This window comes from Rhinolophus sinicus, linkage group LG09 (genome assembly GCF_036562045.2).
Source record: "Rhinolophus sinicus isolate RSC01 linkage group LG09, ASM3656204v1, whole genome shotgun sequence".
NCBI lineage: Eukaryota > Metazoa > Chordata > Mammalia > Chiroptera > Rhinolophidae > Rhinolophus > Rhinolophus sinicus.
This window is the reverse complement of record NC_133758.1, coordinates 95,629,318-95,655,222: the sequence shown is the minus strand read 5'-3', so window position 1 is coordinate 95,655,222 and position 25,905 is coordinate 95,629,318. Positions and strand designations below refer to the sequence as shown.

Here is a 25,905-nt window from a genome sequence, read left to right as displayed (position 1 = left end):
GGGAAGCCAGCTGCCGTGACATGAGAACACTCATGCATGTGTAGAGGTACATGTGGCAAAGAACACAAATAGCTTGACAATGGCCAGGGACTTGAGTAATTGTGTAAATGGATCTGTCAGCCATGGGTGACTACAGCCCTGGCCAATAGCTTGACTGCAGCCTTAAGAGAGACTTTGAGTCAGAACCACTCAGCTATACTGCTCTTGGATTCTTAACCCACAGTGACTGTGAGATAATGATTATTATTTTAAGATGCTAAATTTAGGTGTGATTCATTATACAGCAATAGCTAACTAATACACTTAGCAAATGTCATTCTAATTTTATTTGAACTGAGGTTTTAGGCAGACAGGAGAAAAGAGAGTTGAGTACTGAGGTTTAGAAAGCACAGGAAATTACAATCAGATTTCTAATTCAAAAATATATGTATATTGTAGTCTTGCCTTGGCTTAATTTTAAGATAGACTTGTGTCACATTTCAGGTTTAATGTTCAGTCATATATTGCCTAAATGTACAATGATCTATTGGGTACCCTAAATGAGACCAGAAGAAAAGAACTGTGGACTGGTGGAAAGAGGGATGAGCTAAAATTCTCCTTCTAAGAACTAAGTTTTTGTTCCAGCTCTGTCACTTGCTATTTGGTTACCAATGGGGAATTTATTTAATCTCTTTTAAATCATGGTTTCCACACCAATAAAAGGCATGTAATAATTCATACTCTGCATATATTGAGGATTAAATGTGTTAGTGTGTGTAAAAGAACTTTGTAAATAGCAAGACATCATCTAAATAGAAGGTCCTTTACACACTGGGATGTTGACATGTTACTGGCTCAACCACCCCCATTTACTGAGTCAACTAGAGGATGGTTATTTGACAACACAGAGATTCTCCCCTAAGGAGACATTCGGCATGCTGGTAACTTGGGTTCCAGGCAAGTATGTGCCAATCACAAATGTCCTTGCTTACCCTGGCTCAGTCCAGGATTTTCACTCTGCAGCCCTCTGTAGCGAACTTAATTTTGACAGAAAGGCACCACAGATTGTTAAGACTAGCACATGTCTCTCCTGACCAGGGTCAACCTGATGCTGTCACTAAGAATTTAGGAAAACTTGGGGCTTTATACTTGAAGCAAGAAAAGAAAATTGTAACCATATCACAAAGAGAATCAGTTGCATTACTGAGATTGCTTTCTAAGGTTGAATTATTCAAAACAAAAGCAACAAAAGCGAAAATAAACAAGTTTAGCTAGATCAAACTAAAAAGCTTCTTCACAGCAAAGCAAACCATCAACAAAATGAAAAGGCAACCTTCTAAATGGTAGAAAATATTTTCAAATCATATATCTGTAAGGGGCTAATATCCAGCTGATTTTATTATAACATGTTAAAAATGAGTGTTTTCTATCTTAAATTTTCAGTACACATGTTTTGTGAATATTCATAATTTCTAATATAGTTTTCCCCAGCTTTATTGCAATATAGTTGACATATAGCATTATAAAAGTTTAAGGTATACAACATAATGATTCCATATGTGTATATATTGCAAAATGATTATCATTTTATTTAGTTAACCTCATCACCTCACATAGTTACATTTTTTTATGATAAAAACTTTTAAGATCTACTCTGTTAGTAATTTTCAAACATACAGCACACTATTGGTAACTATATTCACATTATATCCCCACAACATATTCATCTTATAACTCGAAGTTCATACCTTTTGACCACATTTACCCATTTCCTCCTCCACAACCCCCACCTCTGACAGTTACCAAATTGTCCTCTGTTTCTATGAGTTTGGTTTTCTTAAATTCCACATATAAGTGGGATCATACAGTATTTATCTTTCTTTGTTGACTTATTTCACTCAGCATAAGGCCCTCAAGTTTCATCCATGTTGTCACAAATGGCAGGATCTCCTTCTGCTGGATAAATTCGTGTGTGTGTGTGTGTGTGTGTGACAGTCTCTTTATCCATTCACCTGTTGTTGGACACTGAGTTTGTTTCCATATCTTGACTATTATAAATAATGCTGCAGTGAACATGGGGATACTTGAGAAAGTGATTTCATTTCCTTCATATATATTCCCCAAAGTGGAATTCCTGGATCATATAGTAATTCTATTTTTAATTTTTTGAAAAACCTTCATACTATTTTCTATAGTGGCTGTAGCAATTTACATTTCCACCAACCGTATAAAAGGCATCCTTTTTTTCTATGTCCTCTCCAGCATTTTTTATCTCTTGTCTTTTTATAATAACCATTGTGACATATGTGACAGGTGATATTTCACTATGGTTTTGATTTGCATTTCCCTGATGATTAGTGATGTTGAACACCTTTCCATATACCTATTGTCCATTTGAATCTATTCATCGGGAAAATGTCTATTCAAGTCTTTTGCCCATTTTTAATTAGATTATGTGTTTCTGTTATTGAGTTTTGTGGGTTTTTTAAAACATAATTTGGGTATTAACTCCTTATGAGATTTAAGGTTTGCAGATATTTTCTCCCATTTCATCTGTTACCTTTTCGTTTTACTGATTATTTATTTTGCTGTGCAGAAGTTTTTTAGTTTGACGTAATTCCACTTGTTTATTTTAGCTTTTGTTGATTGTTTATGTTAAGTGCCATAACTAAAAAAATTATTGCCAAAACACTGTCAAGAAAATTTTTCTCTATGTTTTCTCCTAGAAGATTTGTGGTTTCAGGTCTTACATTTAAGTCTTTAATTCATTCTGAGTTAATTTTTGTGAGTGGTGTAAGACAGGGGTCTAGTTTCATTATTTTGCATGTGAATATCCTTTTTTTTTTTCAGTACAATTTACTGAGGAGACTATCTTTTCTTCAGTGAGTATACTTGTCTCCCTTATAAAATATTAGTTGACTATATATGCAGGAGTCTATTTCTGGGCTCTTGATTCTGTTCCAATGGTTTATGTGTCTGTTTTATGGCAGTACCATACTGTTTTGATTACTATAGCTTCATAGTGTAGTTTGAAATCAGAAAGTGTGATGCCTCCAGCTTTGTTTTCCTTTCTCAGTATTGGTGGGGCTATTCAGGGTCTTTGTGGTTCCAAACAAATTTTAAGATTTTTTTTTTCCATTTCTGTGAAAAATGCCATTTTAATTTAAATCAGAATCGCATTGAATCTATAGATGTCTTTGGGGAGTATGGACATTTCAACAGTATTCTTCACAATCCATTTCTTATAAATGTTCAAAACATACTGGAACTTTTTGGTAAAATTCTTTTTTTGTGACCAAATAGTGGCTTGCTTTTATTTATCAGTGGCATTAGAATTTTTCCATAGGCCTGGAATCCTAGAATTACAATAATTCTGACAACCACTTCAGCCATTTCTCAAAAGGAATGGATTTTCAGAAGTCTTGTCAGAGACCTATTTATTTTGAAATGTTTTCAAGCAAGGTGTTGCATAACTTCTTTAGCAGGTTCTGTTGGTGCCCCACTCATTCCTTCAGTGCCCGTACAGTTAGACCACTTCTTAATGCAAACCCCTGCAACTCTCAGCCTGAGAGCTTTCTCGGACTGGAGAAGGGAGCTTGGTCTATACATGCATGCATGGGGAAGGTCAGAAACTGAGTAGAGAACATCCCCAGAAACAGCCTTTCCCCAACCAGTGACAGGAGTTACAGATACAAGAAATATGCCAGCTTCCTCATGTCTTAGGTGGGACAACTCTGAGGTGTGTTCTAATGGGACTGAGCTCTAGTTGCGTAGAGTGATAACCTGTTCATTAATATATCCTTTACTTGCTTCCTTCCTTCCCCACTCTTCTACCAGGGCTTCCTAAGATCACTTCCCAAATAAACTGTGAACTCGAATCATTATCTTCAGTGCTGCTTTTCATGTGTGTGTGTGTGTGTGTGTGAGTGTGGGGGAATCCTACCTAAAAACTCCCTCAATGAAATATTCTAAAAATATTTCCAGCCAGCTACAAATTATACATTAAAAATTTCCCTCACCAGTGATATTTACATGGGAAAATGTGTCTGGATGCCATTTCAGAAAAACTTTTCACAGTTATCCAAGCCAGAACAGTGTATCAGAATCACATTTTTCAGTTATCAGTTGGCTGCATAATAAAATAGACAGCATATTCTAAAAAGAATTTTTTTCAGATAAATGTGCTTTTTACAGAATTTCTATATCTTCTTGCATAATGAAAGGAATAATTTTTTGCAGGTACCTTTCATAAATTAGGGTTCAATGCCTTTCTACTTCTCCTGGTTCTGATATATCATCAATTGCTTCACAGACACAAGTGGGGAAATATTGGGAGGGAAGTAGATGTGGTGGCAGGTCATGTATTTGTTATTTTGATACTATTTAGTCTAATGGTAATGTAACTGCATTTTCCCCTGCTTGGGAGCTAGTGGCCTGGGGTGGGGTGTTAAACTGATTTCTCTGCTACCCTCCTAATTTAGATCAAGTAATTAATTTTAACATCAATGGAATTGAGATCAGGATGGAGAAGAGCTTACACTTAGAAACTTGCATAATATCATATTAATTTTTCATTAATTTGTTGCTTACTTCCTACATATATTCATTTCTCTTAGGTCAAGTTCCCCAGAACACAGACTCTGAGACAGATTTGCGTGAAAGGGGTTTTTGGGGGTCTGCTCTAGGAACCAGACCACCAGGGAATGCAGGAAGCCTGAGAAGCTAAACTGCAATGCAGCTACAACGAAGGCCCCAGCCAATCTCCTGGGGAGCTCTGGAGCTGAAGGCCCTGCAGAGATATCTTGAATCAGGCCAGTTCTTCCACCCTGTATCAACCAGATGTGGATGTACCTTGTAAGGAGTTGTAACATTAGTGGCTCCCTCCAACCCAGGGAAATTCCCAGAGAGGACTCAGCTCTTAGTCATATGGTAAGTACCTGGGGAAATGCATGCCTCTTCCTGTAGTGGGGGGACTGGGTAATACATCACAGCATCCACTGCAACCATTAGAAATGAGCATGTTGGTCAGAGTGTGAGAAAATCTGGGGAGGAAAACACAGTATTTTGTTTGCTGAAGTATTCTGAGTGATAATAAAAGTTTGATTATCAAGTTTAGGATCATTAGAATACAACAAATACACTTAAAGTCAAAACGCTGTGAATTATAATTTAATCTTTTCTGACTGTCACAGATGGTGAAACAATCCAAACCTTATGGAGTCTTAGGAACAACATTTATTAGCAAGGAGAAACGTAGAGGTGCACAATAACAGCTACTTGACTGATAGATAATAGATAACTGCTTTATGTTACAGTAGCACTTACACATTTTATTCACTGCACTGGCCTCTGGCATTTTTGTGTTTGGTGGCTATTGTTTCTCTGGCTAATCCAAGTCTGGCTATTGGTGCTTCTGGGATGCAGGCATTTAGATGGGAGCTCCTAGATGAGTTCTTGGATAGGGAGGTGGGCCTACGAAGAGAGCCTGCTCAGAGAATAATTCCCTGAGCTGGAAGATCCATCCTGCTTCTTTCTCTGCCAAATGCTCTCTTATGGGATCTGGCTGCTGGTTCTCCTTATCCTCAGGGCAGTCCTTTAGGTGGGGTCTCCACAAAAGAATGCCCACCTAGCTGCTTTCCATGGTGTTCTCAGGAAACTCACACATTCTTACGTAGAGGGGATGCAGAGCATTTCCCTGCTGCCATCTCTACCTCACTGGCTTTCTTTTCTCACACTCAAGTGCGTATAAGCCACCAAGTCTACTGCAAGGACAGTTCTGGGGCAAAGGGAAAATCTCACTCAATATACCAGGTTTTTTGACAATTAAGTTCAAAAATTTGTTGCAACCATGCTGCTAACCTTTTTTTGATATCAGAGGAATTATTCATTATGAATTTGTACCAACTGGCAAAACACTTAACCAAGTTTATTATTTGGAAGTGCTGAAAAGGCTGCGTGAAAAAGTTAGACTACTTGAATTTTTCACAAACAATTCGTGGTTGTGGATCACGACAATGCACCAGCTCACACAGCACTGTCTGTGAGGGAGTTTTTAGCCAGTAAACAAGTAACTGTATTGGAACACCCTCCCTACTCACTTGATCTGGCCCCCAATGACTTCTTTCTTTACCTGAAGATAAAGGAAATACTGAAAGGAAGTCATTTTGATGACATTCAGGACATCAAGGGTAATACGATGACAGCTCTGATGGCCATTCCAGAAAAAGAGTTCCAAAACTGCTTTGAAGGGTGAACTAGGCACTGGCATCAGTACATAGCTTCCCAAGGGGAGTACATCAAAGATGACTGTAGTGATATTCAGCAATGAGGTAGGTAGCACTTTTTCTAGGATGAATTTGCGAACTTAATTGGCAGACCTTGTATCTAGTTCTATGTCTACATGTGAATTATTATCCTTTAGTTAATCAATAGTACTTAATACAGTATCCAAGACAGAGGAGGAATTGGATAAATATTAGTTGAGTGAGCGAAGGTTTAGCTGCTCAACAACTCTTTACAAAAAAAAAAAAAAAAAAATTAACTCTTTAAAAAGATTTCTCTCAAGTGAGAGACAAAGTGCTCCCTTTCCATCTTGTTCTATTTTTATTGGGGAACAACATCTGTTCCCCAACCTCTTTAAACGGCATATTATATACACCAAGACTGCAATTAAGTAACCCACAGCCTTCTCCTCTTTTTGGCCAACCAACATCATTTCCGTGATTCCTTCCTCTTAAGCCTGGGTTTCCAACTCTTTAATCATTTCTGCTCTCTTCTAGATCCAAATGTCCCACTTACTTTTAAATTGTGGAGGCCCAAATGGAAATCTATCATAACGATGCTGTAAAACTTTGGCAAATTTCAGGGGAAACCGACATCTGTTCGGTCCTTCCTCATTATCTTTTTGCTGCCTTTTCATGAAGGAGTTAGAAAAAGCGGTAAAGTTTATTTTTTAATTAATTCGACAATTTTCCCTCTAGTTTTCCTTCTTATTTGTATGCACACAATTTCTATGCAAAAATGGATTCGTAAATGGAGGGCTTTTAACCTCACAAACATAAGACTTTACACAATATTTTAAAATATCTTGCACATATTTTTAGAATCCAAATACAGAATGCTAGTCTTTTTAACACTTTTTAACAAATATTTTGTTTCTGTATACTAACTCTACAGTGACATTGTATTTGCATAAATTATATTTCAGCTTAAACATATTTTTGTTGACTTTATTTGAATCTTCCCTATGCTCTTGGTATGGACCCACTGACTAAGAATTAAAACAATAACTAGTATTATGTAGCACTTATTATGCACCAGGCAATTGTTTTATATGTGTTAACACATTTAACCTTCACAGCAACCCAATAAGCCAGGTACTACCGTGCTTCCCCGAAAATAAGACCTAGCTGGACAATCAGCTCTAATGCATCTTTTGGAGCAAAAATTAATATAAGACCCAGTCTTATTTTACAATAATATAAGACCCGGTATAATATAATATAATATATAATATAATAATATAACATAATATAATACAGGGTCTTATATTACTTTTTGCTCCAAAAGACGCATTAGAGCTGATTGTCCCGCTAGGTCTTATTTTTTGGGAAACAGGGTATTATCATCACCATTTTTCAGATGAAGAAATTAAGAGACAGAGAGGCTAAAGACTTTGCCAAGATAGCACAACAAATGAGGTTCAGACCTGGGATTTAAACACCGGAAGCTTAGCTCTAGAACTTCTCTTCATATCATGACAGACTGCCACACATTTATGAATATAAGGGTTGATTGACTCCATTGTAGAAAGTTTCTTTTTATTTGTGGTCATTCATATATACAAGCCTAAGTTCTCTTTGTATTTCAAATTGATTTTTCTACTATAGTTATTAGGTTTGAGTATTGATGCTGACTTGACTAAATAAATGATTCATGGTAGATTCTTTGTTGGCATATTCTTATTGCTCCCTTACATTAAGGAAGGTTTCATTTACTTTTTGCTTTGAAATTGCAATCCTATAATTGCTAAATATTGGTGACTCTAATTTCCTTTAGGTCAAATATTGAGCTCATTTTGCCATCATGAATTGCAAATGTAACTACCAGGAACCCTATAAATTTGCCCCAAAGAGCTGTGATGTGCATCTTAGCCTACCCACAAACACAGAAGAATGCTTGATCTTCTTGCCCGGCGTATAATTCATTTCAGAGTCAGTTTCCCAGAACAGATGGTTCTATTGTTACCTCCCAGGTTTTCCTGTAGGGCTTTTGGAAACTGTACTGCCCTTTCAGAGAATACTCAAGACCTTTCCAAGAGAACTGTCTGAACTATTAAATTGGGGGTGGTGTGTTGAAACCCCAGTAAACTTGTTCCAGCTCCGGATGTTTGGGTTGTTCTTTACACGTTTCATTTAAACTTTGGGGAAAATAATTACCTGGCTGAAGAAAATGAATCACATTCCAACTTATTTTATTTGGACTAGTAAATTGAACATAATATTCAAAACTGCTTTAAAAACCCAATCCCATAGGTGCTACATCTATTTAAGAGAGAAATTTATCTGAGAAAGCCCACGGGCCCATTTCCAAGTGTGCCTTTGTCCTTTCTGTGCATAGGACAGGAAACAAAATTTATAATCATACTTAGGCATTTTAAGGAAATTTTAGCAAATATTCTTTAACCACTCCCTAATGTAATAAAATATTCTCTAAAACAATGATTTCTCTTTTATAAATATGATATGCATGATGTTTTATAGTTGGATCTGCATATATTAGGAAATATTTAAGCAACACGTATGTTTCCTGTATGCCGTAATTTTTAAACAACTCTCAGCAAAATATTAACAATATTTATCAGGAAGTGGAATGGGGACAGTTGGGAATGGAGATTAAGACTTACTTTTCATTTTATTCATTTCCTCCAGTGTCTGGATTTCTTTTTAAACATTGTGTGTGTGTGTGTGTGCGTGTGTGTGCGTGTGTGTGTGTGTGTGTTTACAAATAGTTATCTGAGCAGTGAGATTATGGGCTGTTTTGTTTTTATGCAGTATTCCGTCTTAAACAATATTATTTAAAAATGCAAAGTGCTTCTTTGACTCTCTCATGAAAACTTAATCAGCTGATGTATTTCAATAGTTGGTTAGCTGGACTTGGAAAGGGAAAAGTGCCTATCTTTATCATTTTTAGAATTTTAACACCGAAAAGATCTAGCCTTATTGCTTTACAATAAGTAATTTAAATAAAATTAAACGAGTTGTTTGAGTTCGTCCAGCTAGGAATGGGTAAAACTAGAACTAGAATCCAGGTCCCCTAACTCTCGCCAGTATTTTTTCTATGAAATCTTTCCTAAGTATTAATTATTTATATTTTCAAAATAGTATTATAATTTGCAACTGTAAAAGTTTCAAGTATATTCCATTCACTTAATTGTACCATAAAGCCAAGCTTTAGAAGAGATGTAAAGACACGTAAGGGATAAATATGATTCACAGGTCAAGTGAATTGCAACCATGTAAAGTACTAAGTGCTGGAAGATACACTCAGTTTAAACAAGAGGTGGTTCTCATTTGGGGGAAAACACATTTTTGAAGGACGGAGGATTCTAGATGGAAATTCTGATTTCATTTAATAATTTATACATTGCTATTCTTCTTGGGATTGTATGACACCTTCTAAGTAGGCTTCATGAAAACTCTTTAATTCTAAATAACTTTCTATTTAAAAAGAAAGGTTGGTAGAGTGGAGACACATGTGTTCCTATAAAAACTTGATATACTGTATGTTTCATTCAAAGATACTGCAGTCATGAAAAGCAAAGAAAAAAATAGGTAATTTTAGGCTAGAAGGAGGTAAAAGGCATGAAAAATTATCAGCATGGGTGCTGAAACCCAATTCAAATGTCGATCTTATTAATAATACATCTTAAGAGAAGGGAATGTGAAATCACTACTTTCTCCTGCTGGAATCATAGGCTTATTATTTCCCTTACTATTTATAAAGAGGTTTAGCTCAGCTCTTGGAATCAGTAAACAGAGATGTACGACGCTTGACATATCCTTTCTCTGTAGCTTGTGGAAACACATGTGCTCTGCTGACCTCCACCAAGTGAGGGAATGTTGTTCTGGAGGGACAGATGCTCTCCGTGTAGAAATCAATTCAGTGGACGTAACCATAGCTACACAGTGATGTAGTACTGAGAAGGCATTCAGGATTTGCTGAACACATTAATCAATAGCTGTCACAGCTTTCTCCTCTCCATTCTAAGCCCAAGCAAGCTTTGAAAAATCTTTAGAAAATTTACTTCAGTGTCTCTCTGTTATACTCTCTTGAGCTGAGACTACATAAAGGAAAACAGATTGTTGGAAATTTCAGGAGGAAACAAATAATAATATCAAAGAGAAATTGCTACGTATTTGTAGCTGCCTGGAAGTTGACTTTGGTTATAAAATAAATTCTCATTATTTCACCATCACCTCCTTCCTGGAGAAGATTATCATTGCTAGTAACACTTATTTGCCTTTTTTTCCCCATTTAATATGCCCCAGTAGGATGATAAATTATGTTACTCTTACTATTTTTTTTATTTTTATGTGTGAAAACTGAGGCTTTCAAAAGTTAAGTGACTGGCCACACAACGAAGTCACTGAGTCAAAAATGGGGCTGGCATAATGGGTTTGAAGAAGACCTGCGGACGTTAGGTAAGTGCTGAATCAGTGGAATGTCAGAAGTTATTGGCACTGAGCAAGGAGACAAGCCCAAGAGAAAGAAGCCTGACTCACCAGGAAGTGGAATTAGCACAAAAGGTCAACTTTCTCTCACAGATGAAGGAAAACTCACAAGTCATATCCCTGACATGATAAAAACAAAGCCTAGACACTTTGACAAAAACATAACATGCCCAGAGTCCAACTTTTCTAGCAAAGCCTTTGAATAAAATTTAAACATGGGAAGAATGTTTTTAAAACTGGGAACCTATTGGGATAGAAAGAATTTCCAGGCAAGTTAAGGATTCACTCTAGCTCCCTTGTCACATCTGGGTACTACTAGGAGTGAAAAAGAGAAATATTCTAGGAGTTCTTATTTAGAAACAAACATACAAAGGAAAATGAGAGAGAACTGTATGAAAATGATCATGTAAAATTAATTTTAGCAGCAAATATCATCGCTGTAATTGAAACTAAGAAACAGCTTTTCCAGCATTTGATCACTAAAAGGGGAAGGATGAGCTCTATTTGTGGGGTTTCAGAGACCATATCCCCACCCTCAGATATTAGTGGAATATTCCTTTTCTATTCCTGCAGGAACCCTAGGCTCAATTTATTACAAACTCAGTGTTGGGACTGGGAATCTGAAGACACTGGAGGAAGAGAAGTGCTAACTATAAAAATCTTCAGAAGGACTTGGGGAAACCATTAACATTCATTGGTTCAAGCAGTTCATTAAAACATTTTCCAGCCCACTTATTGAAGCTGCGGAGAAATTGGGAACTCACATTTCTCACTCGCGGATGTGGAAAGTTTAAATTACAAGAAGATGGAAAGGAAGGAAATAGCTAAAGAAAGGAAAACCGTGATTTAGTTATGGCTAATCTGAATTTATTGGTGTTTCTCAATTTAAAAAAATGTAGAGAAGATCAATCCAAAGGATGGGGATGATATAAACTGCAATTCATGTATGTTCCAAAAGAGGAAGAAAAGAGAAGTCTTTCTTAAATAAAGCTTATAAATGTAAACACTGTCTAGACTGTACTTCATTTATGTATCTGTTATTGCAATAAATATTTAGTGAATGGGCTGTCTACATAGTGCATGTGCCTATAAGAGTGCATTAAAAAGTTACTTGACCATTCTGAAAAATATCAAATAAAGTGGGAGCTATCGATTAAACATTAGAATTGCTACTATTTATTGCTTCCTATGTTCTAGATACTGTACAAGACAATTTATGTTATATTTCATTGGATTCCGCTAATAGCTCTGTGAAGCAGTCGTACTAGCAGATACAGTAGCTGAGAAAATTGAGGTTGAGAGAGGGTAACTCATCTAGTAAATAGAGGAGCCAAGGTTTGAACCTACAGAGCTCACACTCTTTCTACTATGCCACTCTCTCTATCACCGCTATCTTACCCTAGAGGATATTTGTAGTCTGATGAAGAAGACGTTCTTTTCTGAGGACATAGAAACCAAAGGCAATACTCTTGGGGGATGCGTGCTAAACAAGTGAATTTAAGTTTTCAACATGGAAAACTGAGAGAGTACCTGATGTAAGCAGCTAGCCCAATGCTTGGCATAGCGTAGGTGTCCAATGTATGGCGATATTGATGGAAGACATGGAAGAGGAATAAGGCAGGCTTAGGGTGAATGGATAAAAACTTGGCCAAGTAGAAAGACTTTTCTTTTCCTTTGAGTGAGATTTATAAGAGTCTGAGTGGGGTCATAATGTCACAGAAATGGAAGGAAACACACACAATTGAGGTCATGCCAGAGATAGAGTTTCTGCAGGAATGGAAAAGGAATATTCCATTAATATCTCAGGGATGGGATGTGGTCTCTGAAACTCCCCAAACAGAGCTCATCTTTCTCCCTTTAGTCATCACGAAAGGAGGGAAAGGCATTTCAAAGATTTGGGATTTCAAAGGCTAGGACATATATATATCCTTTATAACTGCGTGTTTCGTCATTTATCAGATATATATATATATTTCTTAGAAAAAAAATATATCTTAGAATTGGCTTATTTTGTCATTTAGGTCTGTGAAACTTGTAAAACTGGCTCTGTGTTCAGGTACTTGCCAAGGAGAAAGTGACTGGTCCTCACCTTTTCTCAAGCATACTGTAGACCACAGGAGACTATTCATTTACAAAACAGTTTGAGTTTTTAGCAGCATTTTGTAATAAGTTTTTCTTTTTTCTAATGGCATACTGAAAGGATTTCAGGGTACTCATAATACCCTTGAACATGTTTTTGAAAGAAAAAGATAGACATTTGAAATTAGGGAAAACCTTAAATATTTAGAGACAGATTTTGATCACACAGATTCTTGAGTGGAGTACTTCTAGTAAGTAGCATAGCTGTAGAAACAGGCAATCAAGCATGAAATCCTAGGTAACATCAAGTAGAAGATCAAATAAAGGTTATCTTATTTTATTTTTTTAGTATCACATTTCTTAAAGTATCTTAAAAACTCTGAGCAATTCCTAAGTCTGCCTTATCAAAATTATGACTAGAAAATTAAACTTTCAGTCTATATTTCAAATATTTCTAGAGTAAAACTTTTCTTTGGCCCCATTTCTTTATATATTGGTAGAAAATTATTGGTAGAAAATATGTATATTTTTCAAAATACATGTCAGTGTCTCATGATTTCTTATTATAAAAAGTAAGACATTATTTTCACCTTTCTAGAAGTAAGAAAAATAAATAACCATCAAATAAATTTGTAAACTACAGAACAGTATAAAAGGGAAACAAAGTTACCATCCAAACAGCAATTCTGCATACTTCCTGCAGGGCTGTTCGCATGTCTTTGAGACTGGAGAAGGATGATATGCTTCAATAGGACTTTTTTTTCAGTCTGCCAAGATCAGGATATGTGTTGTTTTTGTTTTTCTCTGGGACTATTACCCTTAAAAGAAGCATGGTCTAGAAAATCCACAGCAGTGCCTCTACCATCTAAGTCTTCACTTCCCCAGAAAAAGAAAGGAATGATTCTCTCTACCCTTCCAAGTAACAATCCTCTCTAGAAAAATGGATAGCCAACTCTTTACATTATAGATAATATATAAACTTATTTCAAATTTTCTAAACTCAATCTGCATGGTTTTGCATATTCATAATTCATACATGACTCCTTGGTGACCTAGCAGCAACCTCTCCCCTCCTAATTTGGGCTGGGTTCCCAGACTCCTGGTTTTAATTTTTCTTAAAGGGAAGATGTACCACAAGATTATTTTCATACTTAAATCTGAGGATACTCTCAGATTTCAGGTATGCATTTCCATTTCTAGACAGAGGATATTAATTGCTCCCTTGTTCTGTAGTAAGTTCCTATGTACTCCTGTTTTAAAAAAAATCCTTTAACACAGGCATTAAGCTGTACCATCTCATTTTCAGCCATTATTTGCACAGGTATTATTTTTTCAGGTTCTTTGCTGAACATTATTTCTTATTTCCATATCTCTCTTTTTTGGATTCATGTTTCATTTTTCACAAGTGGTTTTTTGTTCATATCTAAACAGTTGGAATTGGCTAGTTTTTGTGTTTTGCCTATTAATAATGCCTCAGCACATTATTAATAGAACAGACAGTGTTTCTTGAAGTACACTTTATAAAACCATGTTATAATGTACTAAATTTGTGTTGGCCAGAAGTATTGAGATTTCTGAAACCAGACTTGATTTCATCATTAAGATTAAACTTTCTTGTGATCAAAGAACCCCCATAAATATTAGTTCAAATGGGCCCCACACAAAGAATTCCCAGGAATACACATTTACCTTATTTCGATACATAACATTTCAGTTACACTTTCCTGCACTGTTCTACTGCATTGCTGAGTTATGGCCAAGTAAACAGAAATAGAAAATTAAACATGGTTCACCTAAGGTCTTAAAGAAAAATAAAACAAAAACTTCTCAAAAAGGTAGGATAAGTAAAGCTGTAGGTTTATTGGTGTCTCCTCTACTCCATTTCTCCTACCCCCATAAGAAGTAAATTGAATCATAGTTAGGTATATAGGACAAGAAGATAACACATCCTCTGCTTGTGAACCAATAGCACCACTGAGCTTTGTGTGGCCAAAATTACTTTCGCTACCAATTAGTGGAAAATGAGAAAATGAGATTTGGATAAGAACAACTGCTAAGATAAAGAGTGAGTCTGGAACCCTAGGCCAGAACAGCAACACTATTTTGAATTAAGACTTCCTAAATAAGTGCTTTTCACTTATACCTAGAAATTTCCATACACACTTCCGACCCCCACCCCAGTCAGTTGTACTCAAAATTCATTGCCAGTGATCCCAGCCTGTATTGTGAAGGTGTTTAAGGAAACCATAAAGACAATGAACTGTGGAAATATGGAGGTAAACTTAAAAGACAAGTCTCTTATTGAAGATGGGCAACATTAGATTTTGCTGGATATGGAAAGTGAATAGCATAGCCTTCCCCTTCATATCCTGAAGTAGTCCTGCCATGCCCACCGGAATTCCTACTTGAGAACTTGAAACAAGATTTGATTTCAGTCTCCACAATGAACACATGGTGGATATACAAATGGCTTCTAAGGCTTTTGATGTTCATTAAGAGGAAGGAGAGGGGAGCTGTTTCCTGGAAGAGTGTGGGGCACTAGGGAGCATTCAAGAAAGAAACAATGGCAAAGGAAATGTCAGTCTTTTGCACTCATTATGTTTCTATGAACAATGAATCTCGTGAGTTTTGGGACAGTGAATGGATGTGTTACAGGTTCCAATTCTCTTCTCACCACCGTCTTGGGGATCACATATAACACTTCTAAACTTTAGATTTCTACTTGAAAAAACAATCAGCACCATGCCTACTTCCCCTTGTTACTAATGGAGATACTGGGTTGTTTTGATTACAGACAATATAAAAAGATTTTGGGAACATTTGCAGTTGGAAGATTTATTAAAAGGCATGATTGTATCAAGCCTTCCAGTTTCCCACATTTATGTCTCCTTCTTAAGGACAGAGAATACTAGGAAAAATATATAGAAGAAAATAACAGCTCTCCGTATTTACATCAACCAGGTATAACCTCTGTATAACTTTCAGTATGTATCTTTACAGTCATATAAATATGTATATATATTTTTTAAAGTAAGAATTAAGGGTTTTGCAACTTATAACAAATGGGATTAATTTGTTTTTTAAGCATAGTTTTCAAATAGAAGTCTATTGTGGATTTTATTTCCCACAAAACTTTCTGCTTTTGCCAAATAACTGCCCTAATTTTCTTTCTTTTTTTTTTTTCTGACCCTTAGGCATAGTAACACCTTACAAGTTTTTAAATGGGTTTTGTATGACTCAGACATTTAACATGTATTACCAAGCATATATCATCCAAACCCTTGGATTGTTCCAAAATTACAGAAAGAAAAAGTCACAATAATCTGGACAACGCCTTACACAGAAATTCGTATATGAACTGTTCAGTGACAAGGTCCAGTCAGTCTAATCCATTCTGAGGATCTTTACCTTTGAACTTTCAATGCTGAATATAGTAGATCAGCAAATAATAGGCTAGCAATTATCTACTACCTATAATTTTCAAAGAACTGTGTGAGAAATAAAAGGTATAAGCCACAGTCCCTATAACATAAAAGGAGTGACTCTTCATCCCCTGTCATGCTTTCAGGTCCCTTAGGGGAATTATTGCATACCCAACCTCTGTTGTGATACTCAGTATTAATTAAACCATTCAAGAATGAAAGTTATTTAAATTTCAGGTGTTCATAGACCTGGCTTATTTCTGTTTTTAGAGTTGTAGGTTATGTTTCTAATCCCCCACCTCTTTTACTAATAGTCATCAATCCCTTAAAAAGGACATAAATAAGGGCAGGAGACAGCTTTTATTAACTGAGTATGCGACCCTCAGTAATACTCTATATGAGCATGTGCTTAGCACTTTAAAACTATTATTTAATCTTTACATCTAGCTCTTGATATTGGTATTTTTGGTTAATCTCTGTTTGCCCTTCAAATGTTTCTCCTCTTTTTCCTGGCGACATGGCCTCCCTATTCAAGATTACATTTCTCAGTTTCCCATGCTTGTCCTCTTATAGTCCATTCGTGAGAACTTAGTCACATGACCCATGAGATGTGAAGGGAAGAGCAAAACCTTTGTGTGCAACTTACTTAACGAAACTTGCTCCTCCTGGACTTCCTCTTTGCCCCTTTTTTGCAATCTGGCTGGATCTGCTGAGAACCAGCTTTGCCCTTGTAAATGCGGAAAATAGCCTAGGTGATGGAAGGAATCTGTGGTCCTGAGTGGCTTAGAGGAACAGAACTGCCCACCCAGCTTAGAATGCCCACCTTAAAACAATTACATGAGAAGGAGCGATACAAACCTCTAATTTAAGCCATTGTCCTTTTTAAAGCATTGTATTTTGAGGTGTCTTTCTTCCATCAGCTTAGTCCTTACTGCAACTAACAAAAAATTACTGACCTCATTTTATAGATCAAGAAAAGTGAGGTCCATGGAGATAAATCACGTATTAGGATTTTTCCAGCTTCCCCTCCTTGCACAGCAGAGTACATATCCACTGAAACTCAATGAGCCCATCTAGATTGGAAGAAGAATAAAACCCCAAATCGAGTGGGCCCAGGACTGGAGAATACTCAGCCTCTACAAGATTCAAGTCAAAACCCTCTTAAACCTCTCCATTTCTGGATCTCAAATGAGCACCCTTTTGTTTAGCAATTCTCCTCAAGAGATTTGCTTTCCCAAAACAGCCTGTTCTCATGAGAAGTTTCAAAAAAGAGCTTGCAGAGTTTTAGGTTCTGTGGCATCACCCCAGTTATCTCAACACCCCTGACAAATGGCAGCAAAAGACATGACTCTTCCCATAGGAGTTCCTCAGCTGTTCCTGCCTCTTAAGGAATACACTATTCCTTACCAAAAATCAATTGTTGTGCTTTACAAAGGCCAGATAAACATAATTAACACCAAATTTGTGTTCTGCTGACCAAATAGCGTAGCTGTAAAAAGATAACCTTCGTGAAGGAAACGGCTAGGCCTCCTGGATAAGCCAATAAGGCAAAAAAAAAAACAAAACACTTGAGAATAAATCAAGACAAATGGGAAACCAGCTGGAAGAAATCAAACAGGCAAAGCAGGTGTGTTGGCTTGTGTTTGGGAAGATGAAACACAGCATGAGGCATTACACATTTACACCAAAGCAAGATCTATAACCTTTGTCAGGCTTTGAACTGAGCTAAATGCATGACTTATTTAAGGAGAGCTGGTAGCTGGGAACTTGTTGAACTAAGAGTGTCAAGACCAATTCTGAAGATGTTTTCTTATGCTTAGTGTGTTTTTATGTGCTTCGAGTGCCAAACAACCAGTGGCAGATGGTCCTTCATCTAAGTGTGATTTTAAATGATGTGAGAGATGGCATGACTGGCTATTTCCCCAGAGTAGCAGGAAGAAGAAATTCTTGCAAAAAAAAAAAAAAAAAGCCTCTGTTGTGTTGGATAGCTATAATACAGAAAAAAAAAAGTGAGTAGAACTTCAATGGGGCTGTTCCGTATTAGGACAAAACTAACACTAGGCCAAATAGCCCTGAATGACAACAGCACACTTCCCTGGACACTCAAAAGGGACAAAAGCTCAAAAACTGAACCACAGCACCACCTGGAATATGGACCTTAGGCAACATAATCTCATATCCAACAATACTGTTGTTTCCTGAAAAGGCCGCCTTGCTATCGTGGCGGTAGATTTATATATCACAGTTGATTCCATTTTGGAAGTGTTCATTAGGCCAAAAATAATCACCTGCTTCATATCGGGCATCTGAGAATGCTTCAGAAGTTATAGTCTAAGAATGCAAAACACATACACATACACTAAACAGGGCCAGGAGTCTGATTTCCAATACCTTCTGGCTAAGATTCCCCAGAATCAGCTTCTGATTTCTCACACAAAAAGATAAAAACTAACAGAAACCACCCAAAATTCGACTTTTCAGAATCTGGGAGCTCTTACATCCAATTGCAAGATGGATACAATTGGATTGAAAACTGCTATTGAGACCCACAAATGCCAAATCTTTACAATACAGCAAGCTGCCCAGCTGGAAGAAAGTAGAGAAAGCCCCAAACCATTTGTCCTTTGGCTCAAAAACACCAGAACTATTCCAGCAAGAAAATCGAGCAGCTGTCCCTCTCCTGCACAGGTTACTGCCTTGTGAAATGGGCAAAGAGAACTTCTGTGCCCACCAAACTCTCCTCACCTGCACTCACTACCATTAATACAGCTCTTCCTACACGTATTAGAGACTGATACTCCTAGAAAACAGAGGAGCGCAGAGGGTTGCCAGATTTAGCAAATATAAACACAGGATGCCCTGTTAAATTTGAATTTCACATAAACTACAAATAATATTTTCATAAACTATGTTTCAAGTAGTAAATACAAAACATTTTTTTACTATATGTGTATCCCAAATACATATAAGACTTACTTACACTAAACAATTAATTGGCGTTTATCTGAAATTCTAACTTAACTGAGCATTGTGTACTTAATCTGACAACTCAAGGAAGGGACAAAACAGAGACTAGCATTACTGTATTGCATCATGGAGATGTAGATCCTACAAAATAAAATGTTGTAGGTTGAGGCAAATACACAGAAACCCTTGCTAACAATACTAACTGGATGCTATAAACTTACATTTATTAAATTTGTTCAGAACATCAAAGCCTTGAAAGGATATCTCAAATCAAACCAGCATACAGAATCACTATGATGAAGATTGACTCTTAGATGCTAACAAGTAGACTAGACTATATATCAATTGGCCTACCCTCTAGCTGATTTATAGCTAGATTCCAACAGACACTGATTATCATGAAGGAAATCCACATACTCATCAGTTGACAAACATTGAGTCTAGATAGAGCTTGTTTCATTAAGAGTAAAGAAAGAAGAGAATATGAACTCCATGATACAGGAGCTGGAAGTTATAAGGATCAATTGAGAAGCAAGGTATGTCAGATAAATACATTTTAGAAATTTGGAGTTAAATATAGCTGGAGTACTAGAATTTTTAGGAGCATCAGTGAAGGAATTAACAATGTATGACGTTGAAACACAGTTTAAATATAAGATGTTCTCTCAGAACTCAAAAAAAAATTCAAAGATGGAAATAATGAAGGAATGATAGTTAGAAAGAACAGAGAACCCTGCAAATTTCAAGTACAGCAATCCAAATTAATGAAAAATATTTGCACTAGATTTGCCTTCTGCAACTATAAATGCTAGGAGAGAGAGAGTGGAGAAATAGCTATAAAATTTGAGTAAAAATTGATCTTTCAAAGTCCACGTTTACCTAAATTATACTTCTTGTGTAAAGAAATAAAAATTCACATGTAAGAAAGATTCAGAAAACATACCACATATGTAATTTCTTGAAAATAAATTTCATTGAAAAACTCAACATGTGTCCAAGGAATTAATCAAATTGCGAATTCAAAACTAGATTAAGTTCTGGAGAAAGTATCTTGATACTTTCCATAATCATCTGAGGAACACTAGTATCCGTACTGGCAAAACCATGTGGTTCTCAAACTGTGTTATGTGCATGAGAATTACTTGGGGAATATTTGAAACCACCACTGATTCAGTCCCATTTCAAATTAATAAAATCAGAAATTCAGAGCAGTGGGTGTGGAAGTGGGTATTAAAAGTTCTAAAAGCTTCGTATTTGATTGTAATGTGTAGTGAAGGTTGAGAACTATTATTTAGATAAAAAACAAGCATGCTATCAGAAGGTCTGGGTTTGACCTCCTTGCCTATGACTTGTGAGACAAATAATGATCACAGGCAAACCTCTCTATCTGTGTAGACTAAGTTTACTAATTTTAAAAACTGCTATGATAATAATAGTAGTAATAATACCTGTCCCATATATTTGTCATTAGCCTAAAATTAGAAACTATATGTGTCATTCATCAAAGGAGATTTACACAATCTCTAGCCACAACACAATATTTTCACCATCTTTTCTGGGAATGGCACTGTGCCTGTGGTGTTTCATTTTCCAAGTTACTGTAAACAAGGATTTTGTAGTTCATTCCGCCTTTCTCCTACAAACCACTAACTTCTATGAAATTCTAAGCATATTTCAGGTCTACAGAGAGCAGCAACTCATTTGCCAGCCTTGAAAGGACCTCTGAAATTTGGCCACGCCCATTTCTTTTCAACCAATCGTGCTGCTCTGCTTACTGGCATCCTTATCCAAACCCAGAAGGCCTCAACACAGCCCTGCGTACTTCTACCTGGGTACATTTGCTCCTTGCTGACTGGCTGCCGTCTCCTCAAGGCCCAACTCATCTTTCATCTTCACTGCTCTTTCCTGACAACTTCCACTCTCGGTGACCTACGACAACTGCACAAACTTAGTCACATTCTTCAATACCTACTTTATAAATTTAGGAATGTGTTATTTATTACTTTGCATGTATTTGCCCTAAATAAACTTTAATTTCCTGTGGATGGTGTAAGAAGAAAGAGTGACGTGGAAAGAATACTCAACAATGTACAAAATGTTCATGATATGGTATTGAAACAAAACAACAACAAAAAAGAAGTACCAGTAGGACACTAAATTGAATGTACAATATTGACTCAATTATAGAAAACTGCATAAAAAAAGACTGGAAAATAAACTTAGGAATTGGCAGCAATTATATCTTAGTGGTCAGATTATGAGGAACTTTTATTTTCTTCATACTTTTCTCTAGTTCCCATGAGCTCTATTTATTAATTCTATAATAAGTCAAAATATGTTCTATAAAGAGGAAGAACTGTGATACAAAATGGCATATACGAAGGTCTGACAATTAAGTTCAGGAACTTGTTGCAACGATGTTGCTAATCTTTTTTGATATCCCAGAGATTGTTCATTACGAATTTGTACCAACTGGACAAACAGTTAACCAAGTTTACTATTTGGAAGTGCTAAAAAAGGCTGCGTGAAAAAGTTAGATGACCTGAACTTTTTGTCAACAATTCATGGCTCCTGCATCACGATAATGCACCAGCTCACACGGCACTGTCTGTAAGGGAGTTTTTAGCCAGTAAACAAGTAACTGTATTGGAACACCCCGCCTACTCACCTGATCTGGCCTTTCAATGAATTCTTTCTTTATCCAAAGATAAAGGAAATATTGAAAGGAAGGCATTTTGATAGCATTCAGGGCATCGAGGGTAATACAATGACAGCTCTGATGGCCATTCCAGAAAAAGAGTTCCAAAATTGCTTTGAAGTGTGGACTAGGCAGTGGTGTTGGTACATAGCTTCCCAAGGGGAGTACTTCAAAGTCACCACAGTGATATTCAGCAATGAGGTATGTAGCACTTTTTCTAAGATGAGTTCGCAAACTTAATTGTCAGACCTATAGCGGAATCAAACTTTTCAGAAAATATGTATTATAAAAATACAAGAAAATAGTATATCACTCTTGTTAATGGTATACATCAAAGAAGATATATGAATGGAGAATAGGCAGATGAAAAACGTGCTGAGTGTCATTATTTATCAAGAAAATGTGAATTAAAACCACCATGAAATATCACTGCACATACCAGAACATGACTAAATTAAAAAGTCTGACAACACCTAATAAGGGCCACTGTACTCGATGTTGGCAGCAATGCCTATAATAGCAAAAGACTGGAAATAACCTGCCTATGTAACCCTGTAGAAATTGTTGGGAAATTATTGTATCAGTTCAAAACAGAATATTTTACAGCCAACAAAAGGTATGATTTAAGAGAATTTTAAATGATAGGTTAAAAGCTTACAATAAATTTTGAGAAAATTTGTCAAAGAGCAACAATAGTTACTCTGTGATGGTGGTAGGAGACAGCTAAATTTTTTTCATGCTTTTCCAAATGTTAGCATACATTGCTTACATTGGAAGAAAAAAACATACATATATTAATGTAATGACTTGTTTCTGGAATGCAAATACAATGACTTCAGCAAGAGAGTATGTTCTTTATGAACCAGTGACCCTTGCTGATGATTTGTGAATGACGTGGGTTTCTGGACAATAGCTTTTCTTTATACAGTAAGTATTTTGGTTTAATTATTGGTCATTTTCATATTTTATATAGGAGTAGTACTCAGAATGTGGTGTGTATCTCTGGCAATCCCTGGATTCAAAACTATTTGCTTGATAATACTAAGACATTATTTGTCTTTTTAATTTTGTTGACATTTACCATAGTGGATAAAATTTCTGGTGTCTTAGCATGAATCAACGTAGTGGAAAAAAACTGTACCAGTTGTAGTCTTTGCTACCACATACTCACTGTAAAAAAAAAAAAGTAAAAATGTTTACTTCAGAATGTCGTTGAGGAAGCAATAAAAATTACTTTATTAAATCTCAGTCCTTGAGTACATGTGTTTTTAATATTCTTTGTGACACAAAAGGAAGTAAGCCTAAAGCATACCAAGGATGATGATTGTCTTAAGGACAAGAACTTGTGCTATTGCTTGAGTTCTGAGCTGAACTGTCACTTTTTTCATGGAACACCATTTTTCCTTGAAAGAATGACTGAGAGAAAGCTCAGAGAAAGCTATGGTTATTCAGATCTGGGTATTTGATCACAGTGAGCCTATTACTCCATGGCAAACAATGGGCAGTATTTGTTGTCAATGATAAAATCTGAGGTTTCTGATGAAAATGTGAATTTTGGAAAACTGCTATCCATTACCATGAGTTTAAATTCCCAACACTTAAAGACTTTTTTGATAAAATTAATTTAATGTTATTGAATGTGATTTCTTTGTTACATGATAATATGAGTTGACATTTGGAAGAGCTACATAACTCATTGAACCAATATTTTCTAATTGACCAGCGCGTGACATTACAAAGCTGTACATGTGTAAAAGATCTGTTTAATGTGCAAGAGAGACCAATGGCCTTTACTATAATGGAGTAGGAGAAGTTCATTGACAGCTTTCAGATTCTGTATTGCAACTAACTGTTAAGAAGCTATTATTAAAATATTCCTCCCTTTCCAACCACATTTGCATGAGATGGATTTTCTTTATATATTTCAACCAAAATAACATATTACAACAGATTGAATGTAAAAGTGGATATGACAATTAACAATTAAGTTATTCTCAATAAATCCCTGATTTGGGTTTATGAAGCCCTGAATTTAGAAGCCCCTCAGTTATTGTTTTCGATAAGTGAAGATTCCTATCAATTTTCTGGTACCTATATTGAACAAAACAAGGGAAACTGCTTGTTCTTAAAGATTAACAGACATTTCCTCTATCGTCTTACATATTGGAGACAAAGAAATTAATTGTAATTGTTTACATTTTAGACATCATCCTAACATTCCTGAGCTCAATACCAAAAATGCATTATTCCAATTTGTCAATTAGGATTGTGTTTAGCAGCATGTAATATAAAACCAAAATTACAGTAAAGTAGATGTTTTTTTTCTTTCATAAAGAGTTCAGACAGGTCCTCTAGGATTGGTGCAGTGGTCCCACAATGTGGTCAATATCCTAGTCTTGTCACATGTTTCCACCTTGCCATTGTAGCATACGATCTTCACGTTTTTAATCTTCATGTTTGTAAGATGGCCACTCTACGTCCATGCTGCAGGCAGGAAGAAGGAGGCAAGGGAACTGAGCGCATCAGCAACTATCAATCAGCTTTGCCTCTCATTGGCCAGAAGTGTATCACACAGCAGAAGGAGATGCTGGGAATTTGCGTTTTAACTCTTCCTGTCCTGTGGTAATGGTGGGCAGGGGAGAAATGGGTTTGAAGTACATATTGAATCAGCCAGTCCCATGTCTGCCATATGGAGTACTAATGGCTCTCCCCAGTCTAAGGAAAAATGGACTAGCCCCAGGAAAAAAGGGAGTAGGCATATGAGCGTATAATACTTCTGCCTGGGTGAAGTGAATAACACCGACTAGGTAGCCAATGCCATAAGGTGATATTAGCTGTACAAACATACTCTATTGAGAAGTAAACAGTAATTGTAGAACTTGGTTATATTCTTAAAAACAGAAAGGAAAAAAAGTCATCCTTGAATTTTCCTTGTAGGAAAAAATAATCAATTTTAGGACCAATAACCTAGTTACAGAATTGCAAACTTAACCTCTGTCAAGCTGTCAAGCTTCTTCCTTTAATGTGGCCCACAGCCTGTAAAGCAGCTAAAAGGAGACTCAATCATGTTTGAGGCAGTCCTTACTGGAAATAGTCGTCTGAAGATGACATCACAGAATCAGGAAGAAAGGCTTCGTTTCTTCCACTTTCACTGGTGATTGAGCACAACTATATATCTGCCTCTTTATGGTTAGGATGAAGAAATGAGGAAGGTCTAGTACGCCATCTCAAGGAACTCAACAACCCAGTGAAATTTGCTCTGAAGTTTTCCCCATTACTTCATTTACAGGAGGTTGGATGAGCCAACTCATGTAGAACTGTAAAAAATGGTCTGACATCAAGATTTCTGCCTTTTATATGCTTCTCAAGCTATAAAATACACTTTGCTCTATAGTTAGGGCAGCAAGTACATTATCAATGACTCAGTGACTCTTAACTGGATTAGAGCCTGGAGATAATTTTCTTGAGGCCACATTTTTAGAAATTATTTTTAAGTAGAAAGGAGAGAAGAAAGCTATACTGCTCTGCTTAGAAAAGGTGAATTAATTGTTCCTGCACCAGGAAAGGGAATTTGAGGAACAAAGATTAGACTGAAAGTTTCTTTTAGCTTAAAGAACTGACTAAAATGTATCTTCTTTCTTGAAAAAAGATAGGGATACATAGGTAAAAAGTATCTGAGAATCAAAATTGGATGCTTTGTTCAGCTTTCCAAAATTTCAATTGTAGAAAATAATTGTTTATATAATGCTTTACCATATGATATGTTTTTAAAATCTGATTTTGAATTTTGTTTTTTTTCTTTAAGCCAAAATGTATTTGAAGTGGCTGTTAAACTTCTTGATGAGTTATTCCAGTTTGTAGTCTGCTCTTAGTCCCAAATAAAACCAAATTCCTACTCAGATCTTTTTAACAGTTTACTAAGATTTAAATATGCCCAAACCATAACATTTTTGTGGGTTTGACATTCTAAATTCTGCTCTCAACTCTACTTCCAGATCTTTAATTTGGGAAGAAGGGAGAGAAATTT

At 36.2% G+C, this 25,905-nt stretch overlaps 1 protein-coding gene and 1 long non-coding RNA gene across 3 annotated transcripts in view; one reads left to right on the top strand and one right to left on the bottom strand.

The window, feature by feature from the left end:
* The window catches only part of LOC141573207 (uncharacterized), a 247,530-nt gene extending 241,648 nt beyond the window's left edge, over positions 1-5,882 (top strand). Inside the window, exon 3 of the long non-coding RNA XR_012498894.1 lies at positions 4,596-5,882. This is a non-coding gene — a long non-coding RNA (uncharacterized LOC141573207). The remainder of the gene's footprint in view (positions 1-4,595) is intronic.
* Positions 1-25,905, bottom strand: part of AHR (aryl hydrocarbon receptor) — a 150,738-nt gene that overhangs the window by 23,741 nt on the left and 101,092 nt on the right. The gene's annotated exons all lie outside the window — the stretch shown is intronic.